Below are 20,552 nucleotides of genomic sequence, written 5' to 3'. Positions count from 1 at the left end.
GACAAAGACTCTGTCTCTTAAAAAATAATAATAATAATAATGCAGTTATATAAAGGGAAAGCTACCCTTAAGTAACTGAAAGAAGGAAAACTCCCAGGTCTTTCTTGAGAAAGAATGTTGAGGTAAAAGGCGAGTTTGATATGAAAAATCCTCCATTGCTTACTAGTTATTCAACACCAGTTTTCCTTATCTGTCTCTGGATTAATACTTACAATGCAGGGTTATTTTGAAAGGCACCTAAGGGATTTAACAATGGCTGGTACACTGCAGATACTTCTGCATATTTTATTTGAATGAGATTTAAAAATTAATTGGGATTAATCATTTTAATCAGCCTTTAAAGTGTTTATTTATGCTTCAGTTTTGGGTAGAAGGAAATACGGTCAAGTGTTTTGTTTAATGCCACTGAGAAAAATGAGCAGAATACAGATCTTTCCAATGTACTATGATAATGGGAATACTGATCACTCCAAATAGGCTGCCCAAGGAAGTCATAAACAAATCAGGGCCAGGCCTATAATCCTAGCATTCTGGGAGGCCAAGATGGGAGGATCACCTGAGTTCAGGAATTTGAGAACAGCCTGAGCAAGAGTAAGACCTAGTCTCTAGGGTGGTGCCTGTGGCTCAGTAGGTAAGGAGCCGGCCCCATATACTGAGGGTGGAGGGTTCGAACCTGACCCCATTTGTTGCAGTTTGTTGTCAAACTGCAACAAAAAGTAGATGGGTGTTGTGGGGGGTGCCTGTAGCTCCAGCTACTCAGGAGGCTGAGGCAAGAGAATTGCCTAAGCCCAGGAGCTGGAGGTTGCTGTGAGCTGTGACATCTCAGCACTCTGTTGAAGGCAACAAAGTGAGACTCTGCCTCTAAAAAAAAAAAAGACAAAAAAAGACCTAGTCTCTACTAAAAATAGAAAAATTAGCTGAATGTTACAGTGGGCACCTGTAGTCCAAGCTACTTAACTTGTCAGGAGGACTGCTTGAGTTTGAGGTTGCTATGAGCTAGGCTGCCACCATGGCAATCTAGCCTACAGAGAAAAGCGAGACTGTGTTTCACAAACAAAACAAATCAGGACTCCTAATGAAGAAAACAGTTGGGAATGTTTAAAAAGAATCTCTGAGGACAGAGCAAAAAAGTAGAGAATTTCTTTTTTTTTTTTTTTTTTAAGACAGTAGCTGGGACCACAGGCACCCACCACAATATCCGGCTATTTTTTGGTTGCAGCAATCGTTGTTTGGCGGGCCCGGGCTGGATTCAAACCCGCCGCCTTAGGTGTATGTGGCTGGCGCCTTAGCCGCTTGAGCCAGAGGTGCCGAGCTGAGAATTTCTTCATATATATATGTCTTTTTTGTCTTTTTTTTTAGAAGCAGAGTCTCACTTTGTTGCCTTCAATAGAGTGCTGTGGCGTCATATATGTACATATTTACTGCTTGCTCCTGTCTCAACATACTCCACCCATATGTAACCAATTTAACTGCTGTTTGTTTCCTTGCTTCTTTTTCTAGGTACAAATGAGCAAACACAAATATAAATTATTATCCTACCCACAACTACACAAAGGTAGCATAATTATACTAAACTGAGCATCCCTAATAAGGCTTCTCTCTGTAACCATGCCTTCTGCAACCCATCAAGAAATGGGTTCTATTTCCCCCCCCCCGAACCTATCCAGGCCTTGTGACTTGCCTTGGCCAAAGTGATGTGATAAAAGTCACAAAATGTTACTTCTAAGCCTCTTTTGAAACCCTGACCCTGCTATGAAAATAAATCTGCCCTAAGTGCACAGAACCCAGGTAGCTTTGAGACACTGCACTAGTCTGCTGGAGGAAGAGACCACTCAGAACAGAAATGAGGTGTATCAGCTAAGGCCATGTTAGGCCAGCTGATCCCCAAACCTGCAACCTAACTGAAGACTCAAGTACATGAACAGTAGGTAGGTGACCACAGACATGAGGGTAAATTAACGGAGAACAAAATTGCCTAAGTGACAAGGAGGGAGGAAACTTAACATTTTAGGCCATGAAGTTTTGGCATGGTTTATTATATAGGAATAGACATCTGATCTATACCACATACAAATTATACTGCCCCTTGGTTTTTGTTGTTCTTATGTTTTAAAACTTCACAATGTTGCGTAATTCTTAATTCTACAATTTTTAAAATTGTTACATGATATTCCATTTTGAAGATGTACCAACCATAAGTTTATTTAAACAATCCTTTAACAATAAATAACTAGATCGTTTCCAATCATTTGAACCTGAATTTTGAGGATTTCCTTATCCAATTCTACTTGAGTACCCTCTATTAGCCAAGAATTAGGAAAGTTCAGAGATAAAAAAGACTGGAATCTTGGTTCGGCGCCCGTAGCACAGTGGTTATGGTGCCAGTTACATATACCAAGGCTGGTGGGTCCAAACGTGGCCCAGGCCAGCTAAAGCAACAATGACAACTGCAACAACAACAACAAAAATAGCCAGGGGTTGTGGTGGGCACCTGTAGTGCCAGTTACTTGGGAGGCTAAGGCAAGAGAATCACTTAAGCCCAAGAGTTGGAGGTTGCTGTGAGCTGTGATTTCACAACACTCTACCGAGGCCGAAACAATGAGAATCTGTCACAAAAAAATAAATAAATAAAAATAAGACTGGGATCTCATATATGGGGAAAACAGAGGTATCTAACGTACAAAGTAGAAATAATGTATAAAGGCCAGCGAAGTCTATAGATAGCTATGTAGTTTGCTGAGAAAGCTACCTGGGCTCTCCCAGCAGCACATAGGGTATATACGGTTTGAATAGTGCCCTCAAAGTTGGGATCAGGACAAGGGAAAAATCAGGAAAAAAGACTTCAGTCTCTGGACTACAGTCTCTCTTCAACCACTGCTAAGGATAGGTACATGTTCTGAATGTCATGTGTGAAGCATCTCAAAACTAACAATTCTAACCTATTATAGAGAAAAGAAACATCAAAATTACTAATGCACTTAGTCTTAGAAAGTTGGCAAAACTGATAATGGGCAGGTTACATGCTTTAAAATGAGCATTTACCAACACTGCAGCTCTGCCACAAACCTGATAACACATTCAACTTCTTATATTTTTTTCTCTTTTTCATTCATATCCAACTTTTTTTTTTTTTGCAGTTTTTGGCCAGGGCTGGGTTTGAACCCACCACCTCTGGCATATGGGGCCGGCACCCTACTCCTTTTGAGCCATAGGCACAGCCCCCAACTTTTTTTTTTTTGAGACAGAGTCTCACTTGGTAGAGTGCTATGGCATCTTAGCTCACAGCAACCTCAAACTCTTGGGTTCAAGTGACTCTCTTGCCTCTGCCTTCTAGGTAGCTGGGAATACAGGCGCCCACTACAACGCCCAGCTATTTTTTAGAGACGGGGATCTTGCTCTTGCTTAGGTTGGTCTTGAACTCATGAGCTCAGTTAATCCACCTGCCTCAGCCTCTTAAGGGCTGGGATTATAGGCATGAGCCACCGTGCCTGGCCACATCCAACTTTTTAATAATATGCAGGCTTCATATGCAGCGATTACAAGGAAAAACTACTTATAATGACAAACAAAAATGGAGACATAAGGACTCAAGTAAGAAATTACCAGAAAATATTTTATTTTATATTATTTATTTATTTTTATTCTTTTGCAGTTTTTGGCTAGAGCCAGGTTTGAACCTGCCACCCTGGGTATATGGGACCAGCACCCTACTCCTTTTGAGCCACAGGTACCACCTCAGAAAATATTTTATAAGGGACTTTGAAGACAGAGTTCAATTAAAACTAAATTAATGTTGTAAAATAATACTAACATTAGCGAGTGAAGAACAATTTTTTTTTCATCCTGTATTTATAAATGCAATGTATCTAATGAATTCCTAGAGCTCTGGAATCATCAAACTTTTCCTACAAAGGACCAAACAGTAAATATTTTTGGTACTGTGGGCCATGTAGTCTCTGTCACAACTGCTCAACTTTGCTGTTATAGTATACTGCAGACAACATACAAATGAATGGGTTTGGCTGTCATCCAATAAAATTTTATTTACAAAAATACATAGTTTACTGACCCTAGCTATGACTAATTAAAAAGCTGGAAAAATTCAAAAGATAATTCTTAGTTTATTTCTATGCCTATAAAACCTATTCTACAGTACTTACTGTGGTGGTTAATCTGTGTGACATTTTTTTTCCTTTTTTGTTTTGAGACAGTCTTGCTCTGTCATCCTGCCTAGAGTGCAGTGGCATCATCACAGCTCAATGAAACCTCAGTGATTCTCCTGCCTCAGCCTGCAGGAGTAGCTGGGACTGCAGGTGTGCACCACTATAGCTGGTTGTTTTTTTCCATTTTTAGTAGAGACCAGGTTGTCACTGTTGCTCAGGCTGGTCTCAAGTGATCTTCCTGCCTTCCAGAGTGCTAGGATTACAGGTATAAGCTACCAGACCAGGGACATTCTAATTTTCTTAATCCTGGATACAGAGTTCTTTGGGCTCAGCACCTGTAGCTCAAGCAGCTAAGGCGCCAGCCACATACACCAAAGCTGGCAGGTTCAAATCCAGCCCAGGCATGCCAAACAACAATGACAACTACAACCAACTAGCCAGGTGTTATAGCAGGAGCCTATAGTACCAGCTACTTGGGAGACTGCAGCAAGAGAATTGCTTAAGCCCAGGAGTTGGAGGTTGCTGTGAGCTGTGATGCTACATCACTCTACCCAGGGCAACAGCTTGAGGCTCTGTCTCAAACAAAAAAAAAAGTTCTTTGCTTTTGTTTTCACAGACACAGTATTGTTCCATCAACTCAGGCTGACGTAAGGTAGTGAGATTAGAGTCCTGCCTCGTACCTCACTTCAGCTTTGAATTTATGGGCCCAAGGGATCCTCCTGCCTTGGCCTCTGAGGTAGCTAGAATTACAAGTATGTGCCACCATGCCTAGCAAATTAAAAAATATGTATTTTAGAGAGGAAGTCTTACTTAGTCTCACTATGTTGTCCAGGCTAGTCTCAAATTCCTAGCCTCAAACCATCACCTCCCCAACTTGGCCTCCCAAAGTCCTGGGGTACAAAAGGTGTGAGACACCACACCCAACAAGATTTTACTGGAAAGTGACCAAGACTTTACCAAGGAAAGTGACATATAAATTTGTTGTTTCTTTTTCTTCTTCTTTTTTAAAATAACATTTAAAAGACAGGATACTAACACTATGAAGCCAGAGCTAAGGAACTGCAAAGATAAGGCATTAACAGTTGAGTGATCTGATTAAAGTTACACTAGTAGTTATTTAACGGGTTAAGACAAAAACTTCTATCTTACCTGAAGGCTAGGTAGGACTCCAATACGGGGTGTTTCCAATGGAATTCTTTTTTTTTTTTGAGACATAGTATCACTTTGTTGCCCTTGGTAGAGTACAGTTGCCACTGTTGTTTTAACTGGCCCTGGTCTGGGTTCGAACCTGCCAGCCTTGGTGCATGTGGCTAGTGCAGTAACCACTGTGCTACAGGAGCTGAGCCCAATGGAACTATTTTATCTGGGCATCTCCTTTGCCTTGATTTGTTGTGACTTACAGATGCTTATCTGCAGTGTTATGAAACATACATATACAGAGGGTACCAAAAAATGTATACACATTTTTCTTTTTGAGACAGAGTCCCATCATGTCACCCTTGGTAGAGTGTTGTGACATTATAGCTCACGGCAACCTCAAACTCTTGTGCTTAATCGATTCTCTTGCCTTAGCCTCCCAAGTAGCTGGGACTACAGGCGCCCGCCACAACACCAGGCTATTTTTTAGAGGCAGGGTCTCACTCTGGCTCAGGCTAGTCTAGAATTTGTGAACTCAGGAAATCCACCCACCTCAGCTTCCCAAGTACTGGAATTACAGGCATGAGGCACTGAACCCGGCTGTATACATATTTTAAGAACAAAAAAAAAACTGTATTAAAATTGTAAAACTCAGCTCGGCACCTGTGGCTCAAGTGGCTAAGGCGCCAGCCATATACACCTAAGGTAGCAGGTTCGAATCCAGTCCGGACCCACCAAAACAACAATGACGGCTGCAACCAAAAAATAGCCGGGCGTTGTGGCGGGCACCTGTGGTCCCAGCTACTTGGGAGGCTGAGGCAGGAGACTCACTTGAGCCCAGGAGTTGGAGGTTGCTGTGAGCTGTGATGTCACAGCACTCTATCCAGGGGGATAACTTGAGGCTCTGTCTCAAAAAAAAAAAAAAAACTGTAAAACTCAATAATTGCAAAAGTCAACATGATTTGAGTATCACATTTTAATACATTTTCCCCCTTTCTTAAACATACATATTTGTGGCACCCTCTGTAACTATATATTTGTGTGTGTTTATATATATTTATATATTTGTCTTTTTTTTTCCCTTTTGTTATAATGTTGAGTTAAGCAGGGGTCCTCAAACTTTTTAAATCCAGGGGGCCAGTTCACTGTCCCTCAGAGCATTGGAGGGCCAGACTGTGGGCCCTGGGACGAGTTGGCTGCTAAGCAGGAAAGGCAGCAGCAGCTTGGCGCCTGTGGCTCAAGTGGCTAAGGTGTCAGCCACATACACTCAAGGTGGAGGGTTCGAATCCAGCCTCGGCCCACCAAACAACAATGACGGCTGCAACCAAAAAATAGCTGGGCATGGCGGTGGGTGCCTGTGGTACCAGCTACTCGGGAGGCTAAGGCAGGAGACTTGCTTGAGCCCAGGAGTTGGAGGTTGCTGTGAGCTGTGATGCCATTGCACTCTACCCAGGGGGACAGCTTGAGGCTCCTGTCTCAAAAAAAAACCCACACCCCTCGGGCCGGATAAATGTCCTAGGCAGGCCGCATGTGGCCCGCAGGCCATAGTTTGAAGACACCTGGTGTTAGGTCTTAGGAGCATGTCCCAGGAAACAACATCTCTCTGAATTTCACCTCCTCCAAGTTAAGACTCTAATAATTCCTCACCTTTCTGACTGTGAGACTACAGGCATACACTACCATGTCTGGCTAATTTCTCTATTTTTTAGTGGAGACGGGGTCTTTCTTTGCTCAGGCTGGTCTCAAACTCCTGAGCTCAAGGGATCCTCCCTCCTTGGCTTCCCAGAGTGCTAGGATTACAGGTGTGAGCCACCATGCTCAGCCTTGCTTTCCCTGCTGTTATTTCCAGCTTCTAATTCTAGAAAGCCAGGGTCTACTACACAAAGCCACCTTCAATCTAAACCAAAGCCCTTTTGGGAAAATCTCATTCACAAGGAGATATGAAAAGGACAGAAAAGAAAGACAGGAAAGGAAACATACCAATAAAGATCTTAATCAAAAAGAGTAGAGATGGTTTTTGTGAGACTGTTCTTTTGGCATATTAGTTTCCTAGGGCTCTCACAACAAAGTGCTACAAATTGGGTATCTTAAACAACAGAAATTAATTTTCTCAAAATCCTGGAGGCTAGAAGCCTGAGATCAAGGTACCATATTTTGCCATGTATAATGTACACTTTTTTGCCCAAATGTTTTCAGGGAAAAATAAGCATGTGCATAATACATGGACGGTACAGATTCCATATCTATATAAATATTTTTAACTCTTTCATTTATGCCTATGCATTAAAAGTGAAACCCTAAAAAGCAACAACAGTATCCAAATGCAAAATAATATGATAATATTCTGGAATACATGAACTAGTTTTGTTGATCTTACAACAGAAGCATTTTCTCATTATATATTGGACCTCATTATATATACTGAAATATGTTATAAACATATTTTCTTCCAAGGCCCTGGTCCTCAGTTTACAGACAGCTCTAAATTTCCTTCTTATAAAGATACCAGTTATAATGGATTTGGACCCACCCTCATTACCTTTTCTAAAACCTAATTACCACCTCTAAAGAGCCTACCTACAAATAGGATCATATTCTGAGGAACTCTGGGTTAGGACTTCAACATATGAATTTTGAGGGTATATGATTCAGCACATCACAGTGGGGGGAGGAGGGAGAGACTGCAGTCTAACCACATAAAGAGTTTGATTAACTTTTCCCAAATCAATGCTTATTATTTTTTCATCTATTCATTCAAAAATATTTGAATAATTACTAGGTCCCCTGCTGCTAAGGATAGAAGAGTAAATAAAACAAGAATTAAAAAAATAGAGGTCAAGGAACAATTTGGGGGTTTTAGTCTAAGCAACTGGGAAGGATGGAGTTCCCATTTACTGAGAAGGGGTACATGGGAAAAGAAGATTGGGGGGAAGGGCAGTTGGAGATCAGGACTTTCAAATGCCTAGCAGATATTCTAATAGAGATGTTGGATAGGCAGTTGGATATACAAATCTGGAGCTGAGGCCTGGGTGGGAAAATCTTAGCTTGTGATTAAATGTTGTCACTAATGGTAAATAGATGCTATTTATAGCCGGAGACCAGATGTGATGAATAGAGGTTCAAGGTCTGATCTCCAGGTACCCCAATTTTTAGAGATTGTGGAAGACAAGAAACCTTTTAAAAAAGGAGATTGAAAAGGAGTGGCCAGGGAAATAAGGTGAGAAACCAGATGCCTAAGTAAACAGTATAATCAGCTGGGCTGTAGGCACTATAAATTTCAAGACTAAATATATAAATATTCAAATAAGTATATATGCTAGCTATGTAGATTATAATGATTAGACCTATGATTAATAAAATATCTTTTTAAACCTTGTTTTAAAACTTGCTTTTTCAAAGAATCAGTAACAATATAGTTACAAAGAATGTAAGAACAAGCATACACTTTTTTGTAACAAATAATACAAAAAACATTTCCGGGACTGCACACAACTTTCACTCCAAAACTTAGGACAAGTACAATGGATATTGTACTTCCGGTCAGATGGGAGTTTAATACAAAATTTTACTTCCTCTCTCATCTCTTAGCTGAAACAGAATACTTGGTAAATGTGAAAAGTCTGTTTGTAGCAAAAGATGAAAAGGGTAGTTTGGCAAATAAACTAAACTGAAGACCCTCTTGAGTAGTCAAAGGCAGACTATTGCAGAAGAAGGAAGACTGAGCGTGAAACTGCAAGATGTGACTCTGAATCCTGATTTTTCTGCTCATTTATCAGTTACTGGGGAACCCTAGACAAGTCACACTACACCCCTTGTTTCCTCATTTGAAAGTGGAAGTGCAGGAGGTACTGAAAAATAAAGCAACATTTCAAAAACTACCATATTAGACTATTCAAGTATAAGGTATTATTTGACACCTACCCACCAGGAATGCATTAACAATCATTATGCCACTATAGGTTGAGAGTAACTAAATGTTTTTTTCCCAATGATAATGACTTTAATATTTAAGATATGCTGTAATTGGCTGCCCACTATCAAAACCCTGTTGATAACCTTAATGCAAGTTAAAAGCAGCAGCAGCACAGCTGACCTGATAATGTAAATAGGGAAAAAGTGAAATATGGATTGTTGTTTCCCAGCTCCAGCAAATGTTTATTTGGAATAATATAGTTATCTACTCCAAGGCACACCATCTGTCTCAAGTCTCCATCAAGTTAATATTTCTCACACGAACAGAAATGACTTAAATTACATGTGACCAGCATCCTGTCGTCTCATGAAGGCTACACCTACCATACTCTAAATCTACTGCCTCTCAACCTCCTAACAGTGTGTACCATCCTGGCCACACATATGCGGTCAAAGTCAGAATCTAGGACTGCCAGAGAAAAGGCAACTCAAACCTTTTTAATCAGATATAATCCTCACATTTTTTTCTGGAGACAAGAAGAAATGCTACCAAAGTCTCAGACAGCAACTTAATGGCTTTCTCAACTTTCCTAAATTTCAAACTCTAACTTTCTGATTCCAGCCACTGATTCATCTGTGCAACAATGTCTCAGGAACAAAGAACCTTCTAGAACAATTATATCAGTAAATCCTGACTACAACTCTAAAATATATCATTTCTCCCATCTCTACTGTTCTATTTTAGCCACTGTCATCTCTCTCCTGTACTACTGCAATTGCCTCCTAACTATCCTTTCTGCTTCTGCTTTTGATCCCTCCAACCCATTCTTCACGTAGCATCCAAAATGCTGATTTAAAAACCTAAAATAGATCTTGCCCCATAGACCAATCCATTTTTGCCTTTTCTTTTTTTTTTTTTAAACAGGGTCTCACAGGCTAGTCTCAAACTCCTAGCTTTAAGTGATCCTCCCCAAATGCTGGGATTACACATGTGAGCTACAGACCTATTTAAACTCCTCTAATGGCTTCCTATTACTCTTAGAAACACAAACTCTTTCTCTTAGCTTAAATGCCATATTTGCCCAGCAGTTCTCAAAGTACCATCTAGGGACCTTTTGCAGGTTCTGGAGATTAAAACAAATTTCATACTACTACTACTACTACTAACAGCTTATTTGCCTTTATTCTCACTCTCTCATGAGTATACAGTGGCTTTTCAGTGAGATTACATGATGAACATCATAAGAGACTAAATGCAGATTTTAGTTATTTTATATTAAGCCAATCATTAAAGAGATTTACAAAACTCTTAAATGTCTGCTGTGAAAAATACTTTTCATAAAAATATTATTTATACCAACATGTAATAAGTTAATTATTGTTATTTTAAAGGAATTAGATTTGTAAAATTGTTTCAATCTGCAATGGGAGGGGAAATGCATATGTATATGTACATTCCATAAGAACTGTTCTCTGGCGCTCTTAAGAATTTTTAAGAGAGCAAAGGGATCCTAAAGTCAAAGTGCTTAAAAACGGCTGACTTAGGGCTGCACCTGTGGATCAGTGAGTAGGGTGCTGGGCCCAAATACCAAGGGTGGCAGGATCGAACCTAGTCCCAGGCTAATTGCAACAACAACAACAACAACAAAACAGCCGGGTATTGTGGTGAGTGCCTATAGTCCCAGCTACTTGTGAAGGTGAGGCAAGAGAATTGCCTAAGCTTAATAGCTGGAGGTTGCTGTGAGCTGTGGTGCCCAAGCACTCTATTGAGGGCGACAAAGTGAAAGTCTGTCTCTTAAAAAAAAAAAACCAATGCTGACTTAGGCTCTATGCCTGTAGCACAGTGCTTATGGCGCCAGCCATGTGCACCAAGGTTGGTAGGTTCAAACCTGGCCTGGGCCTGCTAAACAACAGTGACAACAACAACAACAACAAAAATAGCCAGGCATTGTGGCAGGCATCTGAAGTCCCAGCTACTTGGGAGGCTGAGGCAAGAGGATCACTTAAGCCCAAGAGTTGGAAGTTGCTATGAGCTGTGGAGCCAAGGCACTCTACTCAAACATCACTTCCTCACAGGAATGTTCCTTAACTGAAGTCTGTTTTCCCCTCACCCACAGACTATCTAATGATATATTTTCTTAAATTTCTTTCTTTTTTTTTTTTTTTGAGACAGAGCCTCAAGCTGTCCCCCTGGGTAGAGTGCCATGGCATTACAGCTCATAGCAACCTCCAACTCCTGGGCTCAAGCGAGTCTCCTGCCTCCGCCTCCCAAGTAGCTGGGACTACAGGCGCCCGCCACAACGCCCGGCTATTTTTTGGTTGCAGCCGTCATTGTTGTTTGGCGGGTCCGGGCTGGGGATTCGAACCTGCCACCTTAGGTGTACGTGGCTGGCGCCTTAGCCGGTTGAGCTATAGGTGCCGAGCCTTAAATTTCTTTCTTAAAAAATCATGCACCATGGGTGGTGCTTTGGCTCAAAGGAGTAGGTGCCGGCCCCATATGCCAGAGGTGGTGGGTTCAAACCCAGCCCTGGCCAAAAACTGCAAAAATAACAAAACAAAAACTCATGCAACATTACTTGACAGTAGAGAGACAAAATAAAAATGAGTACAGAGTTATATGAATCCATCAATACCACTAAGAAAAAGAAAATCACCCTTCAATAATACATGTACTCTTAATATATCATAGTGCATATAAGGAAGATAAAGTTATATAAATCATGACTCCACTAATCATACTACTATAAATAAGCTGTAAAGCCATGTTTTTAAATTACTAGGGACTATTACAGACTAATATAGACACCTTCTTTTTTATTTTTATTATTATTTTTTGAGACAAGGTCTCACTCTGTCACCCCGACTAGAGTGGAGTGGCATCATTATAGTTCACTGCAAGCTCAAACTCCTGAGCTCAAGCAATCCTCCTGTCTCAGCCTCCTGAGTAGTTGGAACTGCAGGAGGAAGCCACTACGCCCAGCTTACATTTTCTAATGTAGATTTTTGCATAGGTTTTCATAATGTGGGACTTAGTTGTCCAATATGCTGTTGTGACATGTAGTCACTAAGCACTTGAAATGTAGCTAGTTCAGATTGAGATGGACTATAAAATAATACCAAATTACAAAGACTTATTGCTAAGGAATATAAACTATTTCATTAGTAATTTTACAATGTTATTATATATGGAAATATCTTAGATACATATCAAATATCAAAAGTAATTTCACTTGTTTCTTTAAAAAAAAAAAGCCAGTAGAATATTTTACTTATCTTTTTTTTTTTTTTTTTTTTTTTTGAGACAGAGCCTCAAGCTGTCGTGCTGTGGCATCACAGCTCACAGCAACCTCCAACTCCTGGGATTAAGTTATTCTCTTGCCTCAGCCTCCCAAGTAGCTGAGACTATAGGCACCCACCATAACACCTAACTACTTTTTGGTTGCAGTTGTCATTGTTATTTTTTGGCAGGCCCAGGACGGATTCAAACCCACCAGCTCTGCCGAGCCCAGTAGAATATTTTAAATTACATATATGGTCCTCATTTGTTGCTTACATTTTACTTTGACTGGACTGTTGTGGTGGGGGTATGTGCAGTGCTACAAAAAAACATGGGCTCCAGATTCAATAAATCAGGATTCAAATTGAGGTTCTACTTCTTTTTCTAGCTCTTTGATAGTAGGGCTAATTCTTCCTTACAGTCTGTCTCCTTGTTCATAACATTCATTCAATACTGTCTAGCTGCCAGGGTTGCTGTTGACAACCAAGTGAAATAAAAACAACCTGGTGGACTCGGCACCTGTGGCTCAAGTGGCTAAGGCGCAAGCCACATACACCTAAGGTGGTGGGTTTGGATCTAGCCTGGGCCCACCAAACAACAATGACGGCTGCAACCAAAAAAAAAAAAAAAAAAATAGCCGGGCATTGTGGCAGGCGCCTGTGGTCCCAGCTACTTGGGAGGCTGAGGCAGGAGACTCGCTTGAGCCCAGGATTTTGAGGTTGCTGTGGACTGTGATGCCACGGCACTCTACCCAGGGGGACAGCTTGAGGCTCTGTCTCAAAAAAAAAAAACCAACAACCTGGTGCAGAACTTATGCCTTAGAAACAAATTCATTTTAATTTTTTGTTTCCAGGGAAATCTAGACAATTATAACCCCACACTGTTCAGGCTGAGAAATTAAGGGTAGGATAGTTTTGATTTATTCATTTTCACAAAGTAAGCTTAAAATAAAGAAATTCACTTAACTGATCATTTTGGGGACCTACATCTTTGAGAAATGTTACGATAAATATATAAATGATGTGTTTTGTTACAATGAATGGGGGAAGATGGGACAGTATCACTTCAATATCTCCAGAACACATAAACACAAAGAAAGTGTCTTCTCAGGATCTGGCTGCTCTTTGTGCCTGGTTGGGTTCCTAGTGTTTGATTTCTTTCTTTTTTTTCTTTTTTTAAATACATGTTAGTCTTTATTTTTTGTTTTTGTTTTTTTTTCTTTTTGGCCGGGACTGGGTTTGAACCCGCCACCTCGGGCATATGGAGCCAGTGCCCTACCCTTTTGAGCCACAGGCACCGCCCTAGTGTTTGATTTCTAACACTGAAGTTCTATGCATTCATTTGTGCATCTTCCACTGCCCCAACTGTCCTCTGTTGTTTTTCAACGCCATTAAACTTCAGTTAAACTTCAGTTCTAGTTAAGCCACATGTGTATATTCTGCATGTGTAACCTTGAAATTTTACAAATATGCTTTTTTTTTTTTTTTTTTTTTTTTTGCAGTTTTTGGCCAGGGTTGGGTTTGAACCGGCCACTTCCGGCATATGGGACCAGCGCCCTACTCCCTTGAGCCACAGGTGCCGCCCTTGACTTCTTTTTATTAGAAATAAGTCTTCAGAGCAATGCCTGTGGCTCAAGGAGTAGGGCAAAGGCCCCATATACTGGGGGTGGTGAGTTCAAGCCCGGCCCCAGACAAAACTGAAAGAAGTAAGTCTTTAGCTTAATCAAAAGCTATATTTATGAAGTAATGGGATCGATTTAAGAAAAAGGTTATGCTTCATTTTTCTCCCTTCAGCTCCTTAATGCTGATTCATACTTGCATCTAATCCAATCTTACTTGGTTAGGCTGCATTCTTCTTCTTCTTTTTTTTTTTTTTAATTTGCTTTCAATTTCAGCTGGCTTTCACTCATCTTATTTTGAAGTTTTGGTTTTTATAATTTTTTTTCCTTTCTTCCTTTAGCGATTCTCTTGCCCTTTGCCTCCCAAGTAGCTGGGAATACAGGCACCCACAACAATGTCAGGCTTTTCTTCTTTTGGTAGAGACAGAGTCTCACTCTGGCTCACTCTAGCTCATGCTGGTCTTGAACCTCTGAGCTCAGGTGATCCACCCGCCTCGACCTCCCACAGCACTAGGACTACAGGCGTGAGCCACCACACCTGGCCTAGGCTGCATTATTATTTTTTTTTTTTTTTGAGACAGAGCCTCAAGATGTCACCCTAGGTTGAGTGCCATGGCATCACAGCTCACAGCAACCTCCAACTCCTGGGCTCAAGCGAGTCTCCTGCCTCCGCCTCCCAAGTACCTGGGACTACAGGCACCTGCCACAATGCCCGGCTATTTTTTGGTTGCAGCCGTCATTGGTGTTTGGAGGGCCTGGGCTGGATTCGAAAATGCCAGCTCAGGTGTATTTGCCTGGTGCCTTAGCTGCTTGAGCCACAGGCACCGAGCCTGAGTTTAAGGTTGTTGTGAGCTATGACACAACAGCATTCTATGAAGGGCAACACAGTGAAACTGTATCAAAAAAAAAAAAAAAAAGAAAAGAAAGAAAAGAAAAAGAAAGAAATATGAGCTGAACAGCAAAAGTATTTTTTTGTTAACATATAGGGCAGTACCTATGTCTCAGTGAGTAGGGCGCCAGGCCCATATACCGAGGATGGCGGGTTACCCGGCCCCAGCCAAACTACAACAACAACATCAACAACAACAAAATAGTCGGGCGTTGTGGCGGGCGCCTGTAGTCCTAGCTATTCAAGAGGCTGAGGCAAGAGAATTGCCTAAGCCTAAGAGCTGAAGGTTGCTGTGAGGTGTGACATGATAGCACTCTACCAAGGGCAATAAAGTGAGACTCTGTCTCTAAAAAAATAAAATAAAATAAAAATAATATATTTTTTTAGAAGACAAAAAATAAAAATAAAAATAATATATATTTTTCTTCATTTGCACTTAAGTTTCTATTCTAACTACAGAAAATACTGCAAAAAGTTCATTTTTTCTCTTCTGGAAGTTCATCATTTCAATTAACACTTCAGGGAGGGTGATTGGTGGGATCATGCCTATGGTTCATCCTATAAGGGTACAATCTCTCTAAATGTAGAATATAAATGTCTTAACACAATAACTAAGAAAAAGACATGAAGGCTATGCTAACTAGTTGGATGAAAGTATTTCAAATTGTATACAGAAACAGTACACTGTACCCCATAATAGTATTAATGTACACTGCTATGATTTAATTAAAAAAAAAAACACTTCAGCAAACCTAAAACAAAGCATATTTTAAATTAAAATATCAATATATAACACACAGAAAATAATGATAACAATAATAAAAGGGGTTGGCAGTGTGTGTGGCTCAAAGGAGTAGGGTGCCAGAGCCATATGCTGGAGGTGGTGAGTTCAAAACCTAGCCCTGGCCTAAAACTTCAAAAAAAAAAGAAAGTTGATGCATAAATTTCAAATAATAATAATAATAATAATAACAAAAGGGGTAAGAAGAAACTGGGAGGCAATGAACATGTTTATGGCCTTGATGGTGGTGATAGCTTCATGGATGCATGCTTATCCCCATGGAGTTGTATATATTAAATATGTACAGCTTTTTTTTTTTTGAGATAGGAGCCTCCAGCTGTCCCCCTGGGTAGAGCACTCTGGCTTCACAGCTCACAGCAATCTCCAACTCCTGGGCTCAAGTGAGTCTCCTGCTTCGGTCTCCCAAGTAGCTCGGACCACAGGCATCTGCCACAATGCCCGGCTATTTTTTTTGGTTGCAGCCATCATTGTTGTTTGGTGGGCCTGCGCTGGATTCGAACCAGCCACCTTGGGTGTACGTGTCTGGCGCCTTAGCCACTTGAGCCACAGGTGCCGAGCCAAAATATGTACAGCTTTTAAATCTCAGTAAAGCTGTTTTTAAAAAAAAACACACAGGCTCAGCACCTGTGGCTCAAGCTGCTAAGGCGCCAGCCACATACATCTGATCTGGCAGGTTCAAATCCAACCTGGGCCTGCCAAACAACAATGACGGCTGCAACCAAAAAATAGCTCAGGCCTTGTGGCGGGCGCCTGTAGTCTCAGCTACTTGGGAGGCTGAGGCAGAAGGCTCACTTGAGCCCAGGAGTTGGAGGTTGCTGTGAGCTGTGATGCCATAGCACTCTACCCAGGGCAACAACTTGAGGCTCTGTCTCACAAAATAAATAAATAAGTAAATAAATAAATTAAATTAAATAAAAACAAAAACCTTCTTTTAGTCTATATTTCTACTTATTTCTACTTTAGTTGGAGGCTTCTATCTTCCCCTTTCAATGGGAAAACTCAGTGATTCATTCTAAATTCCTGACTTCATTACTGTCAAACATTTCTAATGCTATTTAAACTATTTAAATAAAACAATGTTTGGAATAAATGGTCCAGATGTGAGAGCATCTGATTCTCATTTGCCTTCGGACAAAAATCATGGGGTAAGAGTAACAGCTTTAAATGCCATAACAGCCCAGACATAACAAGTTAAAATGAAATACATGTAAAATGATTTAACTTTTGTCTTAGAATCATACAGTATATTTTCCATACAGGCCCATTTAAGAAACTGTATTTAAATCTGATTTCAATCAACAAAGGCAGAGAGTATTACATTTAAATAGTGAGGTTTATTCTCTTAGATACTTAAAAAAGCTATCAATCAACTTCATAGCTTCCAAACTATGACAATTCTTAATTTATGTGCCTTAATTATATACTTTCTGAGGAAAAGAAAAATTAGGGGTTAAAAAATACACCTCTGTGGAATCATAGGACTTTTTTCCTAATTTAAAGTCTTCTAGTTATACTTTCTACTTGGCCTTTCATGCTTTAATTACAAAGAACTTTTGATTATTTAGACTTTCTTGTCTTTTAAGATTTTATCTATTTTAAACTCATAGCCAATTCAAAAATCTGCTATAGATTACATACGGCTGACACGAATCCTTCTGCTGAGGTCAGAGAAAGAATGCGATTAAGAACAGGTTTCACTGTTTTGGTGAAAAACTCTATCAATAAGAAAATCCTTTTTTTAATCTCTGTATTAGAGATAATTAACAATAATAATCACAATACTGATAGAATCTCATAAACATATACTGGTAGTCCTTTGGCACATACTGTATATTACCACAGTAATTAATTAATCTAACTTTTTAGACACAATTATATCTAAAGAAGGACCAAAGAATTAAATTTATAATCTAACTGCAAGCATGAAAAATAATCATGCTTTTCTTCTACAGTTCAGCTTTTCTTCTTAATTTAACTTTCTGGCTCAGCGCCTATAGCTCAATAGTTAGGGTGCCGGCCACATACACTGAGACTGGCGGGTTGAAACCCAGCCCCGGCCTGCTAAATAACAATGACAACTGCAACAAAAAAATAGCCAGGTGTTGTGGTGGGCGCCTATAGTCCCAGCTACTTGGGAGGCTGAGGCAAGAGCATCACTTAAGCCCAAGAGTTGGAGGTTGCTGTGAGCTATGATGCCACAGCACTCTACCCAGGGTGATATAGTGAGATTCTGCCTCAAAAAAAAAAGAAAAAAGTTAACTTTCAATATACCATGGCCAAGCTTTTAAGATCATTTCCCTCACATTTCCTAAGCTGGTCCTCTGTTACTCTGCCAAAGCATAACAAAATAGGATGCTGAATATTGAAAGAAAATAATTATCTTATTTCCAACTCAGGCTGTAAGGCTTTCTACATTATCTGTATGCTTACTTATTTCCATTAGTTCCAGTATCCAATTACTAATGTACTAGGAAGAAAAGCACAGAAATAATGTATTTCAAAGCACCAACATTCAATTAGTGGGGTTAAAAAAATGTTCATACTATTTGACTGTGTGGCCTCACTCCTGGGAACTTGTCCTTAAAAAAATAACCCGAGGGAAAAAGCAATTTATACGACAAAGCTATGGTTAATTAAATGGTAGAGCAGCATGACAATGTGAACTATGAAGGCACTAAAAATTATAATTATGAAATCATTCAACACTTGGGAAAATGCATATAATGCAAAGTTATATGGGGGGCCTTCTACACATATGCAGTATAATTACAATTATTTATATAAAAAATGGACACATGTGCTCACAGTATGGAAAGAACATGAAAATGGAAATGATGACATGTTGGGATGATAGGTAAATACCAATTTGCACAAATCTTTTTGGAACACTGCTTATAAAATATTTTCATTTGCTTTTTTACTAAATTTGCTTTCCTACAGAGGAATTATTAGACACCTACTTGGCTGCCAAGCATTGCTAACATGTTAGTCTTCCTTCACACATGGGCAGCATGATGTAGTTATAGTGACCTCATGTTCAAAACCAAAATTATGACAAGTAGTTAAATGTGTTGAGGAAACAATGGGACAGGGTATTTGAAATAATAAGCATGACAGAAAAGACCAAGGTTTAAAGTCAGAAGTGCTAGCCTCCAGTCTCCAGTCTTTTCCCACCTAAGAGGCATAGATGGGTAAAAACATGTTCTCAAGTTAGACAGCCCGAGGCTATAATCTCAGTAACTTGGTTGTATGATCAAAGGCATCTAGTTGGCTTGGCGTCCATAGCACAGTGGTTACCGAGCCAGTCACGTAACCTGGGTGGTGGGTTCGAACCTGACCGTGGCCAGTTAATGTGCCAAAACCTCACTGTGAGTTTAAAAAACATATCCTGTTAAGGAACATATACTGTAAAGGTTAACATAGTAAATGTTTAAACAAACGTGTGCACCCACACACACCCACACCAGAAACAGCGGCTTGCTATTTTAGTAAAATGGATAACTAAGTCTTTCTCTCTCTCCAACCTATTTTGTCATCAGAAAATGAACTTAATACTCCTGTTTTAAACTTTAAACTATTTTATAAAATATATCATCATCATCATCACCATCATCCACTATTGTTGTTATTACTATATCTATTAGACCTACTAAGTCCTACTAAGTGCATACTAAAAGTATGCATATATATACCTAGCAGGCTAAGGGAGAAATCCTATAATCTTAAAAATCCACTTAAACCTATGCAATCAAGAAAGAAAAATAGGCAGGGCATGGCTCACACCTGTAATCCTAGCACTCTGGGAGGCTGAGGTGGGTGGATCACCTGAGCTCACAAGTTCGAGACCAGTCTGAGCCATAGCGAGACCTCATCTCTAAAAACAGCCAGGCGTTGTGGCGGGTGTCTGTAGTCCCACCTAGTTGGGAGGCCAAGGCAAGAGAATTGTTTGAGTCTAAGAGTTTGAGGTTGCTGTGAGCTGTGACACCACACACCAAAAAGTGGGGGTGACAAAGTGGGAAGGGAGGGAGGGAGGGAGGAAGGAAGAAAGTCCACAATCAAATGCATGGTGTTGTTGGCATGGGGGTAGAGGTGCAGGAAGGTGCTTCTAGGATTTTGAGACAGTTATCCTACTGGAAGACAGTGAAAAGTACTGAGAATGAATACATAATACAGAAAGAAGTCCTGTGGCCATGGCATCGGGGGCAGGTGGGGTGGCCTACTTCCAGAGGGGCTCTCTGCCCTGGTTCACGGTCATCTTCCTTGCCTTTGGCTACTACACATGGGTTGTTTTCTGGCCTCAGAGTATCCCGTATCAGAGCCTGGGGCCCCTGGGTACCTTTACTCAGTACTTAGTAGACAACCATCACACCCTCCTGCGAAGTGGGTATTGGTTTGCCTGGCTGATTCACGTGGGCAAGTCCTTGTATGCCATGGTATTGCGCAAACATAAAGGCATCACAGATGGTCAAGCTCGGTTGCTCTGGTTCCTACAGACTTTCCTATTTGGGATAGCATCTCTCTCCATCTTGATTGCTTACAGACCGAAGCGCCAAAAACAAACTTAAAGAAGATATTCAAAAGGTTTCCCTACATTTGTACATTCCACCTCACCTTTTGTGGGGGGGTGGGGGGGGCAGTAAGGCATTGTTTACTCAGGGATTTTCAGCTTTATAGAAAGTATCCAAGCTTCAAAGCTATTTAATTTTTTTTTTTTTTTTTTTTTTTTCTGAAACTTCTTCGAGCCCATATCCAAA

General features: G+C 40.4%; 1 protein-coding gene and 1 pseudogene across 2 annotated transcripts in view; one reads left to right on the top strand and one right to left on the bottom strand.

Moving 5' to 3' along the window:
* CBFA2T2 (CBFA2/RUNX1 translocation partner 2) overlaps nt 1–20,552 on the bottom strand; it is a 160,780-nt gene that overhangs the window by 62,962 nt on the left and 77,266 nt on the right. The gene's annotated exons all lie outside the window — the stretch shown is intronic.
* Nucleotides 19,989–20,386, top strand: LOC100954185 (annotated as a pseudogene).

This window comes from Otolemur garnettii, unplaced genomic scaffold, assembly GCF_000181295.1.
Source record: "Otolemur garnettii isolate 467f Iridium unplaced genomic scaffold, OtoGar3 scaffold00025, whole genome shotgun sequence".
Taxonomy (NCBI): Eukaryota; Metazoa; Chordata; class Mammalia; order Primates; family Galagidae; genus Otolemur; species Otolemur garnettii.
This window is presented reverse-complemented; position numbering and strand designations above follow the sequence as displayed.